Source organism: Triturus cristatus, chromosome 4_1 (genome assembly GCF_964204655.1).
Source record: "Triturus cristatus chromosome 4_1, aTriCri1.1, whole genome shotgun sequence".
NCBI lineage: Eukaryota > Metazoa > Chordata > Amphibia > Caudata > Salamandridae > Triturus > Triturus cristatus.
In genome coordinates, this window is record NC_140585.1 from 886495267 (window position 1) to 886522046 (window position 26780).

Sequence of the window (26780 nt, forward strand, 5' to 3'; positions counted from 1 at the left end):
GCAGCACCGAGATAGATCAAATGTTTTCGATCGCCAGCATCAGTATCAAGCATCAGGAATTGACCGGTCGGGGTACCATGACTCTCAGCATGCATAGGATTGCGTTGGATGGGGGTTAGAATCAGTTGAGGTGCCGGTCGATCAGAAGGGCCCTTATGTATCGGCTGAGGTTTTGGGCTCTACTGATCAGTTCCTAGTGGATACAGGAGCGACACGTAGTGCGCTATCTAAGCAATTGGTTCCGGGGGCTCCCCCATCCGGCTTAATGGTCACATCGGTAGGGTTCGATGGTACACTCTCCCGAAGCCCTCTTTCACAGCCCCTCATGTTTAAGGTTGATTCTTTTTCTGCACCCTGTCCGTTTCTGCTTGCCCCGTACACACCGGACAACATTATGGGTCTTGATATGTTAAAGCATTTTAGGGCTACGATCCGTTGCTCCCCTGCTGGTGTACGGGTAATATTGAATGACAATTACCCCCGATCAGAACGAATGTGTACGATGTCAGAGGATGCGCTGTTAGCTACCCTCCCTCGTGCTTTGTGGGCAACTTCGGATACTGATGTAGGACAAATGGTGATTCCACCGGTCCACATCAGAGTCCAGGAGGGGGCGGTGTTACCTCGCCTCCCACAGTACCGTATTTCCCAGGAGGGTGAGGAGGCTCTCATACAGATAGTGCAGGATTTGATAACGGTTGGGGTAGTCGAGGAAGTCCCCTACAACATTTGTAACAGTCCGATTCTTCCTATACTGAAAAAGGATACGGATGCCAGAGTTTATCGGTTCATAATTGATTTGAGAGAAGTGAACAAGATCGTGATACCTCAATACCCAGTGGTTTCCGATATCACGACGTTGCTTACCTTGGTCCCGCCTACGGCGACCATGTTCTCAGTGATTGATTTGAAGAATGCCTTCTTTTCCATTCCCATTCACCCTGATAGCCGATATCTTTTTGGGTTTACATTGAATAATAGATCTTATCGTTTCTGTAGGATTCCCCAGGGCTATACAGAAAGCCCTAGCATTTACAGTCAGGCTTTGAAACGACAATTGGATTCTTTTGCTCTGCTCGAGGGGGTCGCCCTCATTCAATATGTCGATGACATCTTGCTGGCGGCTGACACCCTGGAGTTGTGTGAAAAAAGTACGTTATCCTTACTTTCCTTTTTAGCGTCCCACAATCATAAGGTATCTAGGAAGAAATTGCAATTCTGTAGACCAAAGGTGACTTATTTGGGTCACCTTTTGTCTAAGGAGGGACGTGCACTCACACCGGATCGTATCCAAGTAATTTTGGATACACCGAGACCATCCACACAGAAGGATGTGCGTGCATTTTTGGGCCTTGTTTCTTTTTGCAGACAGTGGATATTGGGGTTTTCGCACATAGCTAAGCCATTGTTAGCCCTTTTGACAAAGGACACGCCTATCCCAATCCCTTGGTCAGATGAGTGTGATACTGCTTTTCAGCAACTACGACAGGCCCTTTGTTCAGCACCAGTGTTAGGAACCCCTGATTATGCAAAACCCTTTTCGTTGTATGTGCATGAGAAAGATGGATGTGCATTGTCAGTTTTAGTGCAGAGGCACGGCGATAAGCAGCGCCCATGTGCATATTTTTCGGCTGTACTTGATCCTGTTGCCCGAGCATTACCAGGGTGTTTTCGCTCGGTTGCGGCGACAGCTGTGTCAATACGCCAAAGTGAGGGAATTGCGTTATCTCATAAGTTGTTGGTATTAGTCCCCCATGCTGTCGATGCCCTACTCAATCAAACGAAGACGCAGCATTTGACCAGCGCCCGTTTAACAGGATATGAGTTGACACTTCTGGCTCCTCATATTACGTTAAAAAGGTGCGTAACGTTAAACCCGGCAACATTGTTGCCATACCCCGAAACCCAGCCTGAGGCGCGGAAAGCGCATGATTGTATTCTCGTGACTGAGGAACAAACAAAGGGTCGTATTGATCTCCAGGATACGCCCTTTCCAGATGTAGATGGGGAACTGTGGGTGGATGGATCCTGTCTGAAGCTACCAGATGGTACGGCTTCAGCAGCATATGCAATTACCACATTACAAACGATAGTGGAGACAGCACGCATACCACAGAAATCAGCCCAAGCAGCGGAACTGATAGCATTAACACGAGCACGTGAGCTCAGTACAGGATTGTGTGTGAATGTTTATACAGATAGCCGCTATGCCTTCGGAGTAGCGCACGACTTCGGCCTACTCTGGAAGGAGAGAGGGTTTTTAACGTCACATGGAGTACAGATAATGCATGGAGAGTTAGTTCACAATCTTTTAACCGCATTGACATACCCAAAGAAAATTGCTATCGTTAAGTGTAGCGCCCATAGGAAAGTAGTTGACAAAGTTGGAGAAGGGAATGCGTTGGCAGATCGAGTAGCACGGGAAACTGCGATGCAGCCCGGTACTACTGCCGTGTATGTAGTGAAGTCACAGGTGGAAAGATGGCATGATGCGAAGGAGGAAGTGCGAGAAATGCAAAGGACCGCTTCTGACAAAGAGCGGGAACAATGGGCTACTGAGGGAGAATTGGATGATGAGGGTTGCTGGAGAAATAAGCAGATGGATAGATGGAAATTGCCTACGGCTTTTGTACAGCCTATGGTTCAGATGGCACATGGGCTAGCACATGTTGGGGCTTCCGCAATTGTGAAATTGCTTACCCAAGTCTGGGAGCATCCAGAGATTGCTAGCACAGCGAAGAGGGTGGTGCAGACCTGTATGATCTGCCTGAGGTACAACCCAGGAAAGGGTACTCGAGCTCCAGCAGGAGGATTTGTGACACCCACTGCACCCTTTGAGGTTCTGCAGATGGATTACATCCAGCTTGAGCGCTGTAATAATCTGAAGTATGTTCTAGTAGTGGTCTGCGCTTTCAGCAAATGGGTTGAAGCGTACCCTACGAAAGACAATACTGCGATGACTACTGCGAAGCTGCTGCTGAAGGAGTTTTTCCCCCGATATGGTGTTTGTAGACTTCTGTGGAGTGATAATGGCCCTCACTTTGTAGCGGACGTTATAAAGTATGTCTTGAAGGGTCTAGGCATCACTCAGAAGTTCCACGCCGTGTTTCACCCTCAGTCTGCAGGCCTAGTTGAGAAGTATAATGGTACACTGAAGCTTAAGATCGCCAAAATTCAAGCTTCGACGTCTTTGACTTGGCCAGACGCTCTGCCACTGGCGTTATTGTCAATTAGATCGGTTCCACACTCTCGAACTGGCCTTACACCTTACGAAATTGTTTTTGGACGCCCAATGAATATTTGGGGTCCACCAAAACCTAAGGCTGTGTATGATGTACCTTGTGTAATGATGAACGATTATCTGGCACAGTTAACGGATAACTTGGTTTCTATTCATCAACAGGTCCGAGAGGCGCTCCCTGATCGGTCTACCGGTGAAGGACATGGTCTCCGGCCTGGTGACCATGTCATGGTGAAAGTTTTCGACAGGACGAACAGCTTGGAACCGAGATGGGTGGGCCCTGAGCAGGTCCTCCTCGCAACGAGGACGGCTGTGCGAGTCTCCAACCGAAAGAATTGGATCCACTCTCTGCATTGTAGGAAGGTGCGGCCCGGATTGGTGGAACCTGCCGTGCTGACCGATCAACGAGAAATCTTGGCTGCAGAGACAGGCCGTGCTGCGGAGCCAAACGCCACTGAGGAGCTCTTTCCGGACCACGCGACTCCTGGAGGAAGGCGATATCATCTTCGACCAAGGAAGTGAGTTTTCCAGTACCGGGACATACTGTCAGAACGGCCCTTGGGTTAGTGAAACAGAGAGCCGATGAGGCAAGGGGGGGGGATCAGCCCTGCATTAGTGTAGCGACACCCGTCTTGGCCCGCTGGTGAAGAAATCAACCGCTGCCCAAGGGGAAGAGTTCTGACAGACTTTTTAGTTTCAGGAAGATATTGGTTTTATTCTTATCTTTACCTTGACATGGAGAAAAAGAAAATACTTTGTGCAGTAGGGTTCATGTTGACAGTAGTTATTGTTGGGATAACCACATGGTTCGTGGAGGATGTAACTCCCGCTCGGAAAATTTTTGTGTTGACAACTCCGGTGCCTGAGGAGCACTACTTTTATACATTACCGTATCAAGAGTTGAAGCATCGACAATCTTACTTGAATAACACTTTCATCCAGATGCTGCATCATACCCACGTTGCTACGAATGCTACGAACTGTTGGATATGTGGGATGATGCCAGCTCATCAGAAGAAAGGAGGAACGCCATTTATACCACTTCCTTTCTCTCATAATGGCTCTTGTAGAGCATGGTATACCTTGCTTTTTGCTACTCGGAAACCAACAGTGGGACGATTGCTCTTCAGACTCAATAAAGAATGCCATCAAGACAAAAATGGGTATCCACAAGCGAATGGGACAATTTGGGAGTGGGAAGAGTACCGACCAGACAATGAATCCATTCCCTACATCTTTACGAACACAAGAGACACTGTGGGAAAGGACAAGTTTGTAATTCAAGTAGCACAAGCTCAAGCGGACCTGTGTGTCCAGAGTGTGGGTTTTATTCCTGTTGGTGTTAGTGATTGCATTACTGTTTTGAATATTGATGGGTTGAACAATAGTACCTTCTTAGCCTCCCATAATACGTACTTTGTGTGTGGAAATAAAGGTTATTACCGTCTGCCGGCTGGGTGGTCTGGGGTATGCTATGTATCATTTCTATTACCTCCAGTATTCTTAGCTCCCGCATCTTATCATAAGGATTTGAAATTATTAAATAATGTGACTGTAAATAGGTATAAACGTACTTTATCAATTGATGATGTAGATCAGACTGACACCAGTCTGCAACAGTATATTGATTTTAACTTGGGACTGTTTTTCTTTGTTGGAGCTGCCCTGAACAGTAGGAAGATCCGAAGATTAACAAGAGTGGTAGAAGCTGTGACAAATCAGACTGCTGCTGCTCTTGGGAATCTTACGGAGGAATTACAGATTACTAGGATTGTTGCATTGCAGAATCGTATGGTATTAGACGTTATGCTAGCTGACAGAGGAGGAGCATGTAAAATTATTGGAAGTAGCTGTTGTGTGTTTATTCCTGATCATACGCCATCAGTTTATAATGCCATCAATAAACTGCATAAAATTGCAGCTGAGATCCATTCAGAAAACGGCACTTGGTCCTTTTCTGGATGGTTTTGGGCGTTAATTACTGCCTGGGGATGGAAGGTTCTAACTGGTCTCTGCATTATTGTAGCGGTTCTGTTTTCATGCTGTATCTGCGTTCAGTGTGGTCCTTTACTCTGCTCATTATGTGTATCATTTTGTATCCCCGATAAGAAAGCTATTGCCAATGTCACTTATCAGAAACGTTTAGCTAAGGAAGTAGAAGAGATGATGATAATTGATATATATGATGATTATTCTAACAAGCCGGATGTCTTCAGTAAATGCTGAAAGGGTCGTCTGTTGTAAAGTGAAACAACGATGTGATTAAGCATTTACTAAAGACATTAATTCCCCTCTTATAGATCATGTTTTCTCTGTTATGTTGACCGAAGTTCGGACTCCATTTTGTATTGTCATGCTTCCACGTGTTCCCCACGAGAAGAGTCCAACCTCTGTGTTAGTTGCTCTTGTAATCTGCCTAGTAACAGTCTATAAATAGCTCCTTTGTCCATCTGGCACATGCCCAGACTTGACCACATCTGTTATCAGTTAGCCTTGCTTGACCATGTTTTCGCGGGCTCAAGGAGTGTGTTAGCTCCGCCCACATATTGATTCAGTATCGAAAATGACCATAAATGGTAATGTTCTTCAGCCTCATGTTGTATCCACCCACTTATGAGCCCCTCTGTTGTGTATAAAAGGGGACTGTGTACGCAAGTTCTTTGTGCTACTCTATGCAATACTGAAGAGTGTTGTGTGGATTGTAGGACCACCCTTAAGGGTTAATAAATGCTGTCTTTGTACTTTGCAGTTTCCGTGCCAACTTCCTTATAGATTCCATTACAGGAGAGCGAACCCTTGTGTCCTGCGGGCCTAGCTGGGGCCTGTATTCATCAGCTCGACACAGTCTCTCACCTCACCCTAATATGTAGACTCCACAACGCAGGGATCCAAGACAAGGCCCTCGACTGGATCCGCTCCTTCCTCTCTGGCAGAACGCAGCGGGTCACACTCCCCTCTTTCCTCTTGGACCCTTCACCTACCACCTGTGGAGTCCCCCAGGGGTCCTCCCTCAGCCCTACGCTCTTTAACGTCTACATGGCTCCGCTCACCCCCATCGTCAGAACCTACAGACTCAACATTGTGTCATACGCAGACGACACCCAACTCATCCTCTCCCTATCCAACGAACCCAACACCGCCAGACACAACTTTTGAGAAGGCATGGAAGCCGTCGCCAAATGGATGAAAAACAGCTGCCTACAACTAAACACCAACAAAACGGAAGTACGCATCATGGGCCCAAACCCAGATGCCTGGAACGACACCTGGTGGCCCCATGCCCTCGGAAGCCCGCCCACCCCCACGGACCACGCACGCAACCTGGGAATCATCCTGGACTCAGAGCACAAAATGGACCACCAGATCAACTCCGTCTCGTCCTCCTGCTTCCAAACCCTCCGCCTCCTACGTGAGACCTTCAAATGGATCCCCCTCGAACACAGAAAGACCTCCACTCACACACTGGTCACCAGAAGGCTCGACTACGGCAACGCACTCTATGCAGAATAAACAAAAACCTCACCCGCAAGCTACAGAACATCCTAAACACCACCGCAAGACTGGTCCTCAACCTGCCAAGACACTGCCACATCTCCCAGCACCTGCGCACACTCCACTGGCTCCTCATGGAAGCTAGAGTCACCTTCAAGATGCTAACCCACGTTCACAAGGCCCTCCATGACACCGGAACAGCATACCTGAATAGCCGACTCAAATTCCACACACCCCAAAGGACCCTACGATCAGCCCAGCACTCCTACGCCGTAGTCCCCCGTACCAGAAAGACCAGATCAGGAGGCTGCTCCTACTCAGGTGCTGTATACTTTTGGTTCGGAACTCTTGCTCTTGTTGTTCTCCGAACTGTATCTTCTTCAGAGTCACTGTGTTCAGTTTGACACAAAACTTCTATTATTGTGTTTGGAACTTCCTCTTTCAGAGTGCATTTCAGTCTTTTCACTCCCATTGGCCATATATTTCCTTCTCTTGCCCTTTTCACATGCACAACTTCACCAGATTCAAGACTAACTTCACAACTTCTTTTTTTTTTTTTGTTAAAATTTTTATTAGAAACCGTTGGTAGACAATAAAATACAGACAAGGGCCTACAACCACCAGGGCCGGCCGCTATTGAGCCCGAGGGCCCGCAGTGCAACGCCACACATTCAAATGATCCAGCGGCAAAGCTCCCGGCAGTTCGTGAGCACATGTAACAGGCCGTGGCCATAGGCCAGGAGCATTCGGAATAAACAGTTTCATTTTTTATTAAATATAAAACACACTCAAGGCAATGAGAGTCTGAAATAGCAGCGTGCCCTTCCCAGGACGGGGAACAACGTACAGTGTCCAAAGCAGGTCTTGTCTGGAAGCGGTAGAGGGGGCAACGGGAGAGCAAAGCATGGAAGACACCTCACACCATCCCGCGGAATGCGCGGCCAGGGGGACAAAGCAATATCGATCTCTAATGGCAGAGGCGGGGTGCAGATACGTCCTCGATATAAATTCCATGGACCCCATACCTTAGCCCATTTCCCTGGCTTGCCTCTCGCCACATACACTGTCTTTTCCCTAAACATACACCAGTCCATATTCTCCTTCCATACCTCGATCGTGGGCGGCCTCGGGGAGCCCCACAGCTGTGCAATGTTACGCTTAGCCACCATGTACCCCAAGGTCACCCACTGCGTCTGAGCCGCATTACAATCATTCGGTTCCCAGACATTCAACAAGCACCTCCTAGCCTCTGGCAACAGAGCAACGTGCGTGACCTCCTCCATTACGGTTTGGATACCGTTCCAAAATCGCACAATCTCCGAACATTCCCATAATATATGGAGAAAGGTACCCGACAGGCCACATCCACGCTTACACTGTCCATCCATCGAGTAACCCATACGCAGCAAGCCGGGCCCCGTGACATACACTCTATGAAGGATCTTTAGCTGTACAAATCGTAAGCGGGCCGGGATCGCCACCTCTTTCGGGGAGGCCACCGCCGATACCCAGTCCTCATCGTCCAATTCCAAGCCATCGCCTGTCCATGTGTCCCGCAGACGGAGCAGCAAGTCCGCGCGATCATTAATAAGTTTCTTATAAATCAGAGAAATAGTGCTGTCGGGCACGTAGCCATCTAACACTCTATCCTCCAGTGGGGAGTACTCGGGGATAGCAGCAACGTCTGGAAAAACCGAACACAGCGCATGGTAGACTTGAGCATACCGGAAGTACTCTCTATCGTTTAATTTATATTCAGTTTTAAGCATTTCAAACGTTTTGAAAGACCCCTTCGCCCAAAGATCACCCACCTTACATATACCAATCATATCCCATTTCTCAAAGCCTTTCGATCTCCACAAACAGCCCAACCGCTCAGAGGCATACAACGGCGTCGCCCGGGTCAAGCGATCCCTCCACCCCATCGCAGCATGCGCCGCGTGCCACACACGTACCGCAACCTGCGTGGGTCCTGTCAACCGCGTGCCCGGAGTCACCGAGTACAGCGCCCTATTATAGTCCCCACCCGGGAGCAGAAATGTATCCATCTCGAAGGCCGGATTCAAAGCAGGACCGTATATCCCGTGGTTCACCGCCGCCAACTGAGACGCCCAATAGTATCGTTTAATATCGGGGAGGGCGGCCCCCCCATCGTACCAAGGGAGCGTCAACTTGGCGAGAGCAATCCGCGGCCGCCCGTCCCAAAACAGTTGGCGCTGAAGACCCTCCACCTCCCGGAAATAACGGGCTGGCACGACATCTAGAGTATTTTGCAAAGCGTACAAGAAGCGAGGTAGTGACATCATTTTAAACAATGCCGCCCGTCCGAGTGGCGAGAGCGGAAGTCGTCGCCACCTCGCGACGTCGGCCTTCAATCGCTGGAGGGGAGGGAGAAGGTTTCGCTCGTAGCGGACCGCGGGATCCAGTGAGATAAAGATTCCCAAATATTTGAACCCCAGGGTAGCAATCTGGATAGGGCAATCCCGTGGCAGGAGGGGGGCCTCACCCGAGAGGACGTAAACACACGACTTGGCCCAGTTGATGACCAGGCCGGAGTTGCGACCAAAGGAATTCAGTACGTCCACCAATACAATCAGCAACTGTCGGGGAGAGGTGAGATACAGAAGGATGTCATCCGCGTAAAGGGAGACACGGTCTTCAAACTCCGGCGTCCATCTAATGCCTCGCAACGACGGCTCCCAACGCAACCAGGCGGCGAGAGGCTCCAAAGAAAGTGCAAAGAGAAGGGGTGATAACGGACATCCCTGCCGCGTACCTCTCCCCAGTGCGAAGGGAGCCGACACCCTACCATTCACCACCACCTGAGCCAGAGGGTCAGCATATAGTAGTTTTACCCAACCAATAAATTCAGGGCCGAACCCAAATTTCGCCAACACGGCCCAAATATATGGCCACTCCAAAGTGTCGAACGCCATAGTAGCATCTAAAGATGCCAAGATGGCCGGCTCACGTATAAATTCCGCTCTAGCCAGCACGCCGTGCAACCGCCTCAAATTTAGAGCGGTATTCCGATGAGGTATGAAACCGGACTGATCCTGATGAATCAAGTCGCCCACGACCCGAGCCAGTCGATTAGCCAATACCTTGGCCAGAATTTTGGGTTCTGCGTTCAGTAGCGAAATGGGCCTATAGGAGGCGCAGCGATCTCGCGGCTTCCCCTCTTTGTGTATCACAACTATGTTGGCGAGGCGTTGGTCGGGGGGAGGAAGCCCGCCGCACGTGCTGCGCAAAACATGTCCCAAAGATGCGCCGCTATCTTATCGGGACGCAACTTATATAGTTCGATGGGAAGACCATTAGGACCCACCGCTTTACCCGATGCGATCGAGCGAGTGGCCAGAGCGATCTCATCTGACGACAACTTCGCCTCCATCAATACTGCATCAGCCTCCGATAGGGTTGGCAATGCAATGTCTCTAAGCAACAGATGAGAATCCTCCTCCGAACGCACCGAAACCGGAGAGTATACCCCGCGGAAATGAGCCGCGAAGCAGTCAACGATCTCCACCGGGTCAGTCACACGCACTCCATCCATTCTCTCCACAACGGGCACCACCTTGCTCGCTCTCTCCTTCTTATCCAACCAAGCAATCAACTTTCCGGCCTTATCCCCCACATCATACAGTCGTCCTTGCTGCTCTCTACTCATCCCTTTAGCGGCTTCCGTGACTAGCGCTCTATAATCTGATTGTTTGAGGCTGAGAACATGCACTTTCTCATCAGTAACTCCCCGCTCCGAGTCCTCCTCCATTTCAGCTATTTCAGTTTCCAGGCGAACCACCTCTGCTCTCTCGCACCTCTTAGCATGGGAGATAAGGGACAGGGCCTGCCCCCTGATCACCACTTTATAAGCCTCCCATAGGGAGACGGCCGACGGCACCGACCCCACATTATCATTGAAGTAGTGATCAGTGGACTTGACCAGCTCCGCGCGGATCTTAGGGTTACGTAGATACCAGGGGCTAATGGGTGCCACTCTCCCCTCTGCCCCAGGGACAACCTTCAGTTGCAACCATATAGGGGAATGATCAGAAATACCTCGGGCTAAATGACGCACCTCCCCAATCATCCCAGCCTGGATCGCTGGCATAAGCATGTAATCAAGTCTCGAGAGACTCCCATGGGCCCCCGAGTGAAACGTATATTGCGCCTGGCCCGGGTGCATCAATCTCCAGCAATCTACAAGTCCCAAAGTGTCCAAAAAGCCACCCAACCAGGCCTGAGCCCTAGGGAGATCCCTGGGGGGGTGACGGTCCTCCAATCCGGAAACAACGGCATTAAAGTCACCCCCCAACACCAAAACCCCCCCAGGGAGTCCCAGGACCAAACGCGCCAAATCAGCAAATGTAGCCGTCTGTAACCCCGGAGGCACATACACAGCGACGAGCGAGATAGTCCTACCCTCCCACCTCCCCACCAGTGCCACATAGCGCCCCCTATCATCGTGAAGCACCTCATCAACTTCCAATGGGAGAGAGGCCCTAACCAAAATGCCCACTCCCCTAGAGCCAGAAGTGAAACCAGAGTGAGCGGCAAGGCGATAGCCCCTCCTATTTAGGGCATGGAAGGAGTTCCCAATCAAATGTGTCTCCTGCAGGAAAACAATGTCGGGCGAAATCCGCTTCAAGAACTGCAACACCACCCCACGCTTGATCCTGTCCCCGAGACCATTCACATTCCACGAAAGGATTCTCAATCCCCTACCCCCCATCCCACTCCCGTGCATGATACCCACATCCCGGAAAGCACAACCCGGATAAGTCAGCAGAGAACTTCACATTGCCTTGCGAAACAAACAAACAATCCCCAACAACCCCCCTCCCCCACAATCCCCAAACCACAACTCCCCCCTCCCTTCACCCCTGCTTGAGCCCAAACAGCCCCCCCAACTCGCAGTGTGCCTGTCGCCCAACACATACCACAAAAAGAACCCCAGAAGGACGAAAGGGCCCCAATAAGCTCCCCACAACCCCCGGGCATTTGGAGGGCATATTGTGCCAATCTAGGGTCCAGTTGAGCCAAGGTACAAAACGTCACCAGTTCAGTCCATCACCAGGAACCAGGTTCTAATCCTGCTCCACCAAATCCCGTCCGCTCTCTGCCATCCGACTGTCCCGATCCTGTCCCCGAGGCAGGGCATCCAACCAGTCTCCAACCGCCTCCGGCCGGTCGAAAAAGTGGGAACGACCCTGGAACTCCACCCGCAGTCTCGCCGGGAATAACATCGCATATTTCAGCTCCATGTCCCTCAAGCGCCGTTTGACACCCAAAAATCCCAGCCGTTGTTTCTGGACCGCTTGCGTGAAGTCCGGGTAAAAGCTGACATTGGAGTTCTCAAACTTCAGCGGCCCGGCAACCCTCGACGCCTGAAGGATAGCATCCCTATCCCGAAAGTTAAAGAGTCGGGCGATTATAGGACGCGGGGGAGCACCCACCTTGGGTGCACCACCCGGAATCCTGCGGGCCCGCTCCACCGCAAAGAACTTGCTCAGTCCCTTAGGCGCGAGACGATTGGTCACCAGGTCCTCAACAAAGAGATCCGCAGCAGATTCCTCCGATCTTTCCGGCACTCCAATGATACGAACATTGTTCCGTCTAGCCCTGCTTTCAGAGTCCTCAAGTCGACGGTCCGTCAGATCACTGGCTAGCCGCAACCTACGGACCTCCGTCTGCAGGGCGGCCACGTCCACAGTTAGACTCGACGCCGCTTGACTCAAGGAGTCGACCCGCTCGTTAGTTTTGGACAGGTCTGCCCTGACCAAATTCACATCGATCAGGACCGCGTCCAGTTTATGAGCCAGGGTATCAAACTGCTGACCCACAGCGGTCTTCATCTCCTCAATGGCGCCCATGACGTCCAGCAGGGTCAATTCCGACGATGGGCCGGAGACCTCCTTAGACCTCTCAGGCGATTTATGCGAGCCACCAGGGGATCCCTTTGCCTGCGCATATCGATCCATGTTATTGACCTGGGTATAGGCACCCCTCCGGGTTGACTTGGGTTTCGACTTGTCTCCGTCTAGTCTCGCCGCCATCGTCCGGAGGCCACCAAGGCCGGCACCCGCCCGCACCAGGAAAAAAGGGGACCAGGTAGCTAATTCGATTGAACACAGCCGTCGCCGACAGTCAGCCCATGTAGAATCCGAGAGTCAGGCCAGACACTTCGCCGTCCGCGCCCCTCTGAAACACCAGAGTCTCTCGGCCGATATCAGAGAGCAAGCTTGAAAACGAAAGTTGCAGGGTCCGTGGCAGGGCAAGCCCAGCCAGCCGCTGTTGTTCACTTCGTACCCGGGCACTTCACCAGCTCGAGATCGGGACCAAGGCAAGAGCAGGCCGCAAACTTCGGAGTGCAACCATTCCGGGTCCCGGCGTCCGATCTGAATTTGGAAAACGGGTGACACCTCAGCGCAAGTTCATCTGCAAAAGCCCGTCAAATAAACCAGGATTAAGTCAGGATAGACGTGGGAGGTTGCGGAGGCCCTCGAGAGCCGTAAGCCTACGCGGCCATCTTGGTTGCGCGCTAGGCTCCTCCTTCACAACTTCTTTTGTTTGCTTCTTTCTCTGTTTGTATTGGTTCTTAAATCAAATCTTCTCCATCTTTAGTACTGACAACAATTTCTCGAGACCCAGTAGCTGGTGCCCACTTTATTCGACTTTGCTCAGGCTCAGGCTCATGGCCTCCTCGACTCTCAGCCTGTTCTTTCTCTCCTTCTTCTGGCCTTTCAAGTGGACTTGGGACTCTTCTTGTGTGACTTGCGTGTATCCAATTCGGCAAACCACCACACTTCACTGCTGTCATTGTCACCAATATCACTTGGTATGGCCCTTGCCAAGGTGGTTCCAAACACTACTTTCTCAAATGTTTCTTTACCAGAGTCCACTCTCCTGGACTTAGGTCATGTGGTTGTTCTTGCTGTGTTGTTGTTGCAACTTCTCCAACCTGATGAGACACAGGATGCACCACATCAGCCAATCCTTTGTAATAATCGAGCACTAGATCATCAGTTATATTCATCAGTTGATTTGCTGGTACTATTGGCTGCCTTATTGCTCTCCCCATAATCACTTCATGGGGCGATAATCCAGTCTTTTTATCAGGAATATTTCTTAGACTCATCAAAACCAAAGGTAAAGCATCTGGTCATTTCAGTGCTGTGGATGCACATACTTTTGACAATCTCGACTTAATAGTTTCATTGATTTGGTTGACCACGCCTGAAGCTTCTGGTCGATAGGCACAGTGTAGTTTTTGCTCAATTTGTATAATGCTGTACAAAATTATTTCATTATTGAAATGAGTTCCTCTATCTGTTTCTAAAGGGACTGGAAATCCAAACCTAGGTATAATCTCTCTTAGTAGCAATTTAGCAACTGTTAGACTATCATTTCGTCTTGTTGGATTTGCTTCTACCCACGAGAGAACAAACAAACAAACGATCAACACATATTTAAGACCATTACATGGCGGTAGCTCAATAAAACCTGCTTGCAATCTGGTAAATGGTCCTGCTGCTTTTCCAATTGGTCCCCAACTAACAACTGTCTTCCTCCCTGCATTTTGCTGCTGACAAGTTATGTACCTTTGGCAAAGACTTTCTGCAATGACTCTGAACTTTGCGTTGAACCAAGACTGCTTAAAAAGCCTGATCATAGCATCTCTCCCTACATGTGTTAAGCCATGATACATCCTTGCCATCTGTGATAGCAGGCTATCTGGCATTATTGGTCTCCTATCTATGTACAACCACACTTCATCCTCTGCTTTTCGTGTACAACCTGCTTTAATACGTTTCCTTTTCTTTCTCACTAGCATCTTCCTGCAACTAACCTCTTCCCATGTTTCCACAGAAGAGAACATTAGATGACAATTTGTATCAGATGCTTGTGTTTCTTTGTTTATTGAAATTGAATTTTGAGCACAAAATCGTGCAACTTGATCAGCGTATCTGTTGCCGCTCGTCACATAGTTGTTTCCAGATTTATGTGCCGAACATTTAACCACTGCAATTTCTTTGGGCAATTGTAATGCAACCAGCAAATCCTTCACATCATTGCCGTTTCTGATTGGTATACCCGATGATATCAAAAACCCACGTTGCATCCACAATTGTCCAAAATAATGCACCACCCCAAAACCATATTGACTATCAATATGGTCACTCTCAGATTTTTGCCAATTTTACATGCTCTGGTTAAAGCCACTAGTTCAGAGATTTGTGCTGAATTTATTCCCTTTAAGCATGAAGCTTCAAGAACCATAGCCACTGTACAAACTGCAAAGGAAGCACGAAGAGTGCCCTTCTCATCTCTCAAGCAAGATCCATCCACAAACATCACACAATCAGATTCTGGCAATGGTGTGTCTCTTATATCTGGCCTTGGCTTTGTGCACAGTTCAGTCACATCCAGACAATCATGATCTGCTTCTTCCACCACTTCCTCACAATTTGGACTTGGTAACAATGTAGCTGGATTCAGATTCGTACAGCTTGTCACAGTCACATTCTCTGCTCCCAGTATCACTCTTTCATATCTTATCAATCGACTGCTTGTAAGATGTTGTGTTTGAGTTTGTGTCATCAAAATCTCAACAGAATGTGGCTCATACACTCTCAATTAATGTCCCATCACAATCGATTCACTCTGCTCCAAACTCATACAAGTAGCTACCACTGCTTTCAAACAGCCTGGTAATGCTGCAGCCACTGAGTCCAAAGTATCGGAAAAGTATGCCACTTGGCGGCGTGCCATTCCATGTGTTTGCATTATGAAAGTGCACAACCATCTTTTTCACATCAGAATAGTGCAAAGTCCTTACTGTAGTCTGGCATTCCTAAAGCAGGTGCTCGACAAAGACTGTCTCACAACTATACAAATGCCTTCATACATACTTCATCCAATTCAATTGGATCGACCACATCTTTATGTGTCAATCTTTGTAATGGCTTGTCTGTAAGTGAAAAACCATTGATCCACTGTCTGCAGTATCCAACCATACCCAAGAACAGCCGAACTTCTTTCTGTGTTCTGGGAGGACCCATCTGCAAGATAACAGCTATTTGATCTAGTGATACTTTCCTGACTCCTTTTTCAATTTTGTGTCCCAAATATTGAACTTCTTTTTGAAAAATTGCAATTTAGCTGCTGACACTTTATGCCCACCTACCGCCAAATGGTTCAGTAGAGCAACTGTATCTGTCCCACATGCTTCTCTTGTCTTTACTGCAACAAGTAAATCATCTATGTATTGCACCAATACTGAGTCTTCTGGCATTACCAATGACTCCAGACATTTGTTCAAAATCTGATTGAAAATTAAGGGTCTCTCTGTATACCCTTGAGGAATTCGGCACCATGCCAAAACACGATCTCCGAACTGAAATGCAAAAAGATATTGGCTATCTGGATGCAAAGGTATCAAGAAAAATGCGTGGCATAAATCAATTACAGTGAACCACTCCGCATCACAAGGAAACTGGTAAAGAATCACTGCTGGGTTTGGCACTATTGGACAACAAGGTATCACAGTCTTATTAACTTTTCTTAGGTCTTGAACTATCCTATACTTCCCACTCGGTTTCTTAATTCCCATAATAGGTGAATTACAAGGACTCCCTAGTATCTCTCTCAAAATGCCTTGATTGATCATTTGTTCAATTACAGGCTTTACCCCTGCAATAGCTTCAGGACTCATTTTGTACTGTAGTGTTTTGGGAAATTCTGCACCTTGTTTGACTGAAATTTGAATAGGATCAACTCTTTTTATCAATCCAATGTATTTCCCTGTAAAATCCCACAAATCAGTCATCACTGTGTCTCTCAATTCAACAGGTAAATCCTTTACTGTAAATAAAGGATACAAATCCTTCACTTCTGTCCCTTCTTGCCTTGCCAACATCACTTTGAACGCAACATCCTCATCTATCATTTGAAATGCAATGCTATCTGGTGTACCATAGATGGTGCAAATAATTTTACACAACAAATCTCTACCTAACATGTTTACTGGACTCATATCACACACCACAAATCAATGTGAGTCCCTAAACTCTCCAATGTGGACCCTCATTGGTTTTGTCACTGGAGTTTTAATTAGCTGATTTGATACACCTACAACTTGTATAGTATCTCCCGAGAGGGGTGGGTTTGGGATGTCCACAGTTCTTACAGTGGGACGGTTGGTAGCACCAGTGTCTACAAGGAATGTAACAACATTACTTTCAACTTCTCCATCCACAAAAGGACCACACTGATCTACCTCTAGGGATGCGCCAAGCATACACTCCTCCTTCCACCCAGGCACCGGCATTGAGGTGTATCTGAATCAAACTCCTGGCACTGCAACCAGTATTGTGAAGCCATTTGTACATTTTGATTATTAGCAACTTGTTCTCCCATATGAAAACCCACATTCGCACTGTACTTTTGCGCTTGAGCACTCACATTACCCGGCATCGGAGCTTGAGGTATTTGTACCTGTTTAACCACCTGTTGCTGCTGCTGATACTGTTGATTCCTGTTCACCTCATCCTGCATCTGTTGATTAAAATTCAGATTCATTCCATTGTTTTCTAGAAAAACCCTACACTCGCGTTTCCAGTGTCCAAATTTGCTGCACGCTTGACAAGGATATTTCTTTTTCATTTCATCCTTATTATCTCTACCTCTACCCTTTCCTTGAGTAAGAACACCTCCATTCATCATACACCTCCCATGTTAGAAATCTGATCATTTTGAATATTCTGATTCTGACCTTTTCCTTGGAAACCTGTTTGAAAATAATCCACAAAATGTCCACCTTTCTGTGCTGCTTTCATTTGTGCCCACATTAATTTCTCTTTCAGCTTTTTGTGTCTTGATTCAATATCATCACTACAATATTTTGCATACCGTAGTACCTCATCAACGCTTTCATTTTGCTAACAAATAAAATGCTGTTGAATCATGTTACTAATCTCTGGTTTCAAACCAAACACAAACTTGTAAACAAACTGTCCCATATCTTTGTTAGTTATGCTTTCAAAACCACTATACTGTTTGAACACCTGTAAAGGCCTCTCATAATAAGCATGTACTGATTCTTTAGTTTCCTGAGTTGTTCTGTCAATTTTTACCCAATCTGTTATTTTGGTGAAATCTTTCTCTTCAAGTAAGTAATTACTTGATTATATTTTTTCATCACTTGATCTGACAGGGATCCAGTCTTTGCATCTCTAGTATATTCCTCTTTTGGCCAGTCTATTGCAATCTTGCACTCAGTCCACAAATCAGTTGGAACCAAAATATCAAGCAACCGTCCAAATCTTGCAACAAAACCTTTGAAACCTTTACAAACCTCTCTACTTGTTTATACCACTCAACTGGTTTTTCTCTCAATCTGGGAAACTCATTTGTAAAAGACAATATATCTTTTCTCGTCCATGGAACATGAACATATCAACCTCCTGGTACCTCTCTCATTAGATATATCATTTCAGTCATTACTGTTCCTGTCCCTGTTTCCCTCACAGGATACATAGGTGATGCTCCTTTATTGGCAACCATTGCTTCTTTCTTTTTAGCCCATCTGCCTTTCCAACGTTCCAATTCATCCCCTCGTTTCAAGGTATTAATCAACTCTTTAATCTGCAACCTTTTACCAGAAGCATTCAAACTCTCTAAATCTTTGTCACTAAAATCTAATCTATAGGTCTTTTGCTAAGCCTTTTATTTCTTAATGTCAACTCCATAAGTTTGTGCAACTTCAGCAAACCACTCATGAAGACTCTTCGCTCTCATCATAATAATTTTACACAAGAACAACAACACTTTTGTCCTGATATTTACTCAATCTCTCTGGACTAATTCTACCTAGAATCATTTCTTCCAAATCTGCTTTTAATCTGCTCACATCCATGTTTGTATTCACTTTATTAGGCACCATCCTTCTAATCCGTTTATCTAACTCTTCGGTGATGGTCCTACTGAACCCCCTGAAGTGGATGTCACTTCGCTCCCATTCTGTACTAATCTTCTAGGCTCTATCTGTACATTCCGCTTTAGGGTTTCCACTGGTCTCCATGTAATATCAATCAACGTTCCTGTCTCATTCACTCCAACACCATTATTAACCCTATCATTATTAACAGGTACTGTCAAGGCATGCACTTGTGAAATATTCTGACCCTCACTATACAATGGAACTATGGGACCAATTGTCACTGGAATTGATAAAGCTTCTGCATTTAAATTCAACTGTGTAATCCTTTGTGTCAACTCATCTTTCGCTTTACTCATTTCATTTGTACTTCTTGCTTGTGAAGGCTGGGGAACCTCAATTTGAAACAAAGGAGCATTTGGAGTAATTCTTTCCTGCTCTTCCTGAAATGGTGGAGGTCTGTTTAATAACATCTCGTCTAACAACTCATCATCAATTTCATTTGGATCTGGTTCTGTACCTTCTACATTTTTCTTTTTCTCCTTACATATATTCCCATTCTGATCCTCAACAACAACAACCTGATATAAACCTTCACATTCTGCGATCACATGTCTCCTCCATCTTTTCATCCGAGCATCCCATTTTGCCTCTGAATATCTACTCACAGTATTTCTATACTTGTTTGCAGATCCGTCTCTTTCTCTCTTATACACTTCATGTTCCCATTTGTCAAGCGCTTCCTACTGCATAGGTCTAGGATTTGGTCTCAATTGATTCATCTGATATCTCAGATTCTCTAAAATCCTCACATTAAAAGTACCATGTTCTGGAAATGCCATATTCCCATCTCCTTCCATGTACTGCACTCAATTCTCCAACCATGTACACATATGATATCCTCGCTCTAATGACTAAAAGAAGCAGGCGTACCAGCAGGCGGCACAGGAATTCTCTGTCTAATTACTATAAGCTCATCCTTTTTAAATAAAGTCCTCATCATTTTCAATAACTTCATTCTAATTCTTTTGCTACGCTAAAACTCAAACAAAACAAAGGAAAAAACTCTTCCGTATTTCTTCACTCGCTATTCGTTCACGCTACCCAATACCAGCGTGATTCACAACAACCAACCAATGGTAACTCAGCACTCTTTTGTGACTATTCAATCTAGCTAATCAATGCCAGCCCAGCTCTCCGTGAAGCCAGTATAACTCCTACTACTGACTCTCCCTTTACAAATATTTCAGCAATAGATTACAAACCTTTTTAAAGAAAAAAATAAGATTAGAAACAGCATAAAACAATCCTGTTTTTTCTGCCCCTCTAAGGAAGAGATAGGTTCAATCAAACAAAGAAAACTTTCACTAGTAGCAGAATATCGACCAGCGTTACTCCACCCTCAATCAAGTGAAAAATTCCTGGAACTTCTTCAGCTGCGCTTTTTAAAGGTACCCAAATAAATCTCCACTATACTAACTTCAGAGTTCCCTATGCAGTATTAAACAACCTTGTTTATTTGCAGACAATGCAATTCTCAGTGTATACCACACTATTCCTCTGCCCATTAAGCTAATACCATCCCAGGATCTTAGGCAACTTCGTACCAGTCTTTTCTTAAGGTCAACGACGGACCACTACATATAACAATAGTATGATATATTAGTAACCAAAATTATTAATTCCACCTATTAATTTGCCAAATTAATTAATTAAACCATCAGGTCTGCTACCAAAAACTGATTCAGCGTTTCGGGAACTTACAATTTTACCATCTGGACCCAAATTCAATACCCTACAGTCCCTTTCACCTGCGTGAATTTAAACCAAACTTACCAATTGATTCATTTTTGTTTATCCTTTCTTTGGCGATGAAATCTTTATAAGCTAATCAGGGTTTGGCAAATAATATTGGAGTCTCAAAATATCACCATAGAATAATCATCTCATATAACTATTAATGACTGTAATAAAAACAAAATTCAACTCATCTGTAAGTTATAATGCTTTATCCAAGTAATGTGATTGTTCATTAAGTACAATACAGCTCAAATCGTGAATCGCCACACAAGAGAAAATTATTGCCAAATATATTAGCAGTTATATATCTCAAATGTCAGTGCAATGAGTGAGTGGATAGGCGTAGAGACAAAAGAATAAAGAATACATAATTTGCAAATAGGTTGTGCAAATTCAGAATATCATACTAACCAATCTTACAAGTTTCAAGAAACCAGAAAGCTACCCTCTGGCCATGAGAGTAAGGTAGGCCCCTCAAGAAGAGTTAAGGAGCAAAGTCAAAGAGTCAGGATCAGCAGACAAATTAGCCTGCTCATAGAATATAGGAAACAGCAACACAGCTCTCTTATCGCTCAAAATAGGAAAATGTGCGCTAAAAACCCCACCCCTTAGTACAGTTAGTTATACCTCAAATTTACTAAAAGACCAACCCTCATTGTGTCATCTCACATAAATTCGTACTTTGTGATTGGTCAAAAACAAGGTGTGTTCAATCACACCACTCTCGATGTGCCTAACTCCATAATATCCCTATTGTTCTAACTACACACACTGTAATCACTTCCAGCAGAGGAAACTCTAATATTGAGCTTCCATGTTTGTACGTCTCTCCATCTCACTCATGCAACATTGTATTATAACAAATGTCCTCATGCTCCGCTCGGCATGGAAGTTCCGTCTTTCTGCTTATCGTTTCTTTCTCTGCGTAACCTTGGCCGTTCATCAGGAGCTTGCGAAGGACAGCTCACAGTGTTCTCTTTCACTTCTCTATATTTTCTAGTATTTTCATGTTAACTCTAAAATGTCTCTCTGGCTTTTTCTGCAGGGCAGCAAACTATACTTCTAGGAAAGACAAATACATGCATTAATCATCACTTTATAAAAATTCTACTATCAAACGCACTTTGAATGCTTTTCGTTTGCTTCCTTTTCTTTGCGCACTGCACATTTATTCTCTATTTATTAGTGAAAAAATAAACTCTCGACTTTTGTCTTATTTTCTACATTAGTCATGTGCGTTTGCGGCCTACTCTATCTCTCCCAGCACGCGCTTGCGCAGTTTTCATCTTTCCCATTTAGTCTTATTTTTATTAGTTTCACACATCTTTTGATTAGTATTTGACACACTGAGGTGTTCAATCAGAGCAGGTTTTATTTTGCGAAAACCTTGCTCCATCAATATCTCTACTTGCAGGTTAACCATGCTCCTTGATAAAGTTGCAGTAGCTTATGCAAGATGGTTAACTGATCTAGGGATCACATCAGTGCGTGAAATATATTAGTGATGTGTGACACTTTCCAGTTGCATAGCAGAATATAGGTTTGTAACTGCTTCTGTTAAGGTATCACATTTATCAAAATGTGTTCAATGCCCCTCCAAAACTGTATTAGCAAGTTTTTCTAAACCATCTTTGATAAAGTATTGCTTTTGTTAATGCCTACTAACTGTTTACTAACACCTTTTATGTTTTTATTTTGTAGGCACTGCACTGACAACATGGCAGCTGCTGAACCACCAAACAAATCTGAGGTTTTTGTCCCATTATAAGGTGGTATATGACCAGGAGCCATATTACACAAAGTGCCCTGGGGGCGCAACAGGCATGTGCTCCCGCTTTGTGCGCACGCAGGGCATTTTGGTATTACAGGGTATTTTGGTATTACAGAAGGGGCTGCAGACGCTTGTGCGGCCCCTTCTGTAAAACTGATAGCGCACATGTAGCACCAGGGCAATCTTGAGGGGGCGTTCCCTCATTTGTATGGGAACCTGCAAATGAGGGAATCTTTTTGCTTCTGCGCCCGTGCCGTATTATGGACACTGGCGCAAGGGCAAAGAAGCTGACAGGAGGCACACTGAAAGTGCGCCACAAAAGGGTAGCATCCCCTGATGGTAGCCCTCTAGAAGGGATAAAGGGGATCCCATGGACCCCCTAGACATCCCCTTGCAGGTGGGTGCAGTCACTCACTACACTTGCCTGCAAGGGGATCTCTTTACTTCTTGTAAGTGCAGGTGGGTTACCGCCTGCACTGTGAAGCATGGAGCACCTTTTAAACACAAACCGGTATTTCACTTGAATGCTCTGTCACCAGGGTAGCACTTGTTCACAGCTGCCGTGAGAGCAGCAAATTCATTCTAACAGGGAGTGCCTGGCACACTTTTTGAAAGGCAAATCTCCTCTATGGTACGCCGAGTTACTCCAACCAAATTTATTTTCTCCTGAACACTCTTCCAAGTTTTGTTATTCTGAAAGTCAGGCACCTTAAATGACCTTTTTCCAAAATCTCATCATTATGAGCAACACATTTTCCAGTGCATACCTCCAACTTATTCTCACTCTGAATTTCAATGTTCTTTTTCTTACTCCGGCATCCGTCTCTGCCTCTTTTCTTGTCATGGTGTCACTTTAGGGAGGCAAATAGAAGAAATCCATTAAATGTTTGCCCATTTAAAAATGGCTGTCTTTCTCTTTGTTCCTCAGGCCTCCACAGAGCATATGTTTCAGTACTTCCTCCTTGAGAGGCCATCAAACAGTACTCAATTGCGGCAATTACAATTTGCGAATGCATTTGTAATTTACCGATTCGGTATTTGAGAATCCATACATTGCAAACGTGACTCAAACCAAATCCCAAAATGAGTATGTGTCTGTCTACTACATAACATATACCTATTCCCAAATTGTGATTCAAGATTCATCACCGTCTTCGAATCAGTGTTCAGAAGCTTTGCACGTCTGGCCTGTGATTCTTACAGCAGTTTTCTGTCTCGTATAGTTGTGTTTCAATTCCCTCTCTCAGCAAGAAGTGTTAGCTATTTACGATTTTCTCACACAGGTAGGGATCTTCTATTTCCCCGCTCAAATAGAGTTTAGCAGTTTCCCAACAAGCGCACAAACGTTTCTTTCTCCATTAGTTCTGGCCCACACAGATGTGCTAGCAATTTTTACCTAACCTAATACTACCACAATACTATTACTATCAAATCTTTACTTCACATATCAGTATTTCAGTTTTCTGCCTCATGAAGGATTGTTCAAGGTTGCTAACTCAAAACACAGCATTAAAATGTGTCTCATAGTGCAGTGTTGTTGTTATCTGTCTCATGCTGAACTGTTGTTTTCTGTATCACATAAGCAGTGTTGCAGATTTCGGTCTCACAGCAGTGCTAGTCTTCTGTCGAATACAGCAGTGCCACAGTGTTCTGTCTCAAACCAAGGTGTCTCGGTTTTCTGTCATAGACAAAAAATTTCTTTTCCATATTACACAGCATTTTTGCAGTTTTTTTATTTTTGCAGTTTTGCAGTTTTCCCCGACACTGAAGTGTCAGAGTTTTCTGTCTGACACGGCAATATTTCAGTTTCCAGCCTCATAAAACATTGTTGCAGTTTCCTGTGTCACAAATTAGTGTTTCAGTTTTCTGTTTGTTAGAGCAGTATTGCCGTGCTTTGTATTCCATTGTGGTATCACAATTTTCTGTCCCACAGAACAGTTATATTGTTTTCTGTTTCACGCAGCAGTGTTCCAGTTTAGTGTCTCACACAGCACTGCTGACGTTTTCTGTTCTACACAACTAAATTTCAATATTCTCTCTCACACACCATCAGATCAATGCCGCTGTCTCATCATGGATCCACATGCTACACCTGCTTCGAAAGACATTCAGATGGATCCCCACCAAATCCAGAAAAACTGTCGCCCACGCACTCATCAGCAGCAAACTCTACTAAGGCAACGCACTCCACGCTGGCGTCACCCGGAAATGTCTCTGAGAACTTCAGAACATTCAAAACGCTGCAGTAAGACAGGTCCTCGACATCCCTTGCCGCGGCTACATCTCTGAACACCTCCGGGAACTCCACTGGCTCCCAGTCAACGAAAGGATCTTCTTCAAGCTCCTCACGCACGCCTACAAAGCCCTCCATGACGCAGGACCAGCATACCTGAACCACCGCCTCTCATTCCATGTCCCCACCAGACACCTCCGCTCTGCCCTGCTCCACTGATCCACAAGACAAGAACAGGAGGAAGATCCTTCTCCTACCTCGCCGTCAAGACCTGGAACACCCTGCTGACCCACCTCAGACAATCCCTGTTGCTGACCCAATTCATGAAGAACCTCAGGACCTGGCTCTTCGACTGAACACCATAGCACAGACAGATCAGCAGCTCCCCCCAGCACCGAGACCCTTACGAGTAAGTAGCTGTGCTTTACAAACCCTGATCGATTGATTCATTGATTGATTGAGCACTGTTGTATTGATCTTGCACTCGCTCACAGATGTGTTGTGATTTCTGTGTCGCACAAGGGGTGCTGGTTCTCTACCATCTAGGAGCATTGCTGTTTATTTAACAGACAATAGCAAGCGTTATATTCCCTGTCTTAACCCATAGCCAGGAATTAAGATGGCTGCAGATCTGCCTTCAAAACCAACACGACTGCAGATCTGAGGCCAAGCTACAGCCCTGTGCATGTGCAGGCCATCCTATGCAGAGCAGACTGATGTAGAGCTGCAGGGGGGCCCTTTGCCACACCAATATTGTTCAGCAGTTATATCGACGCCGCAATATTGAGTAGCATCATATACTCAAGGTTAGGCAGATGTGGAGTTAGGAATAGTACATCTATGCTTCCCTAGGTGTGCTTACCTTGATGAAATGATATTATTGGATATTGTAGGGTTGACATGTGTAGCGGCCATTATTCGTGATGGGACATACAACCTTGGAGGTGAAGGCTCCGTATATCACTCTGTGGAAGTGTTGTGGTTACAGAGACACCCATCAGCTGCCCCATTCAGCGCTGCATGGAAGCACCGGCTTGCCAGGGCTGCCCCTGGTATTATCAGGGCACAGGAGACCCACAGTGTAATGTTTTTCAGGTAATTAACTCATACAATACTGCTCCTTACATGAATGTCACAGACACAATCCAGTGAAGATATCACGGAGGTCTTTAATCGGTTGGGAAGAAAAGTGACATTCAAACGTAGTCACAGTTTAAAAGCGGGAGACAGAATATATTTTTGTAAAATAATTTCTTTTCAATAGGAATATTGAGCCAAGAGTGAAAAGTATACATTTCCCATAGATGTGGGCAAATGGGGTAGATCATATACCTCTTGTTTCGGTTGCTTTATTTATTTTCTGATACTAGCAATTTATATGCAAGCATCAAGGTGCCAAAATACTAAACAAATTAACAACAGTGGCAGCTGGGAGGGAACAGTGGCGGGGGAAGAGGGCGGTGGGAAAAGGTGGGGGGTAAGGAAAGAGAAAAAAAAGAAAAGAAAACTTACCTGGGGTCGCTGTCGGCAGCCGCCGCATGTCCTCCGGCAGGAGCAAGGAAGCACACAGCCTCCCAGAATCCCCTGACCAACCACAACGCTGCCTTACAGTAGCATTATGATTAGGCTGAGCGCCGTGGTTCGGCGCTCAGAGAGGGACTGGGAGGCTGTGCATGTTCTCCACCCAGGCTGTACAATACAGCCTGTGGAGAATATGCAAAGTGCGCATGACGGTTTGACTGGCCCGAGACAGCTGGCCAAACCGTCATGTGCACTTAAGGTGCAGCCACCACTCCTCCCTCAACGTCAGGGGAGCCCGGCCTCGCCCTAACAAACTGGCTGGCTGCTGTGCAACTGCAATACTAAGAACAAAATGATAATAACGTTCTGTCGTTATCAATTTATTTCTCCTTTGCACTGCTTTAAAGCAGTGAGCGCCGTCCCTGACTGACAATAAAAAACACACCATACAAAACAGCGTAACATATAAACGTATACAATAGAGAAAATGACACAAAAAAAATCAAACAGCTAACATAGTATTTCAATGCACTTTTAAAGCTGGTGGTCATCGGAATATGGTGCACCCTGGAAGGAAGGGTGCCTCTGTTTTTTGCCATTGCCATCTGAAAGATCGTCAACGGATTTGATTAAATATATTTATGGTCTCAATTCATCATAATTAGAAACTGGGTACGGACTGCCCAGCATTGGACACTCTGGGCCTCCTTTATGGGATTTTAGCATATGGCAGCGCAGCAAGGCACCTTGCTGCGCTGCCCTACACCAAAGTGAAAGGGCAGGA

At 46.0% G+C, this 26780-nt stretch overlaps 1 long non-coding RNA gene across 4 annotated transcripts in view; it reads left to right on the top strand.

The window, feature by feature from the left end:
• Positions 1-26780, top strand: part of LOC146855725 (uncharacterized) — a 211582-nt gene that overhangs the window by 55425 nt on the left and 129377 nt on the right. The window contains exons 2-3 of one of the 4 annotated variants that reach the window (XR_014981378.1): positions 24296-24884; positions 25369-25570. The exons of 2 other annotated variants lie outside the window; for them this stretch is intronic. This is a non-coding gene — a long non-coding RNA (uncharacterized LOC146855725). The remainder of the gene's footprint in view (positions 1-24295; positions 24885-25368; positions 25571-26780) is intronic. One more of the 4 variants, XR_014981379.1, reaches the window with a different exon arrangement.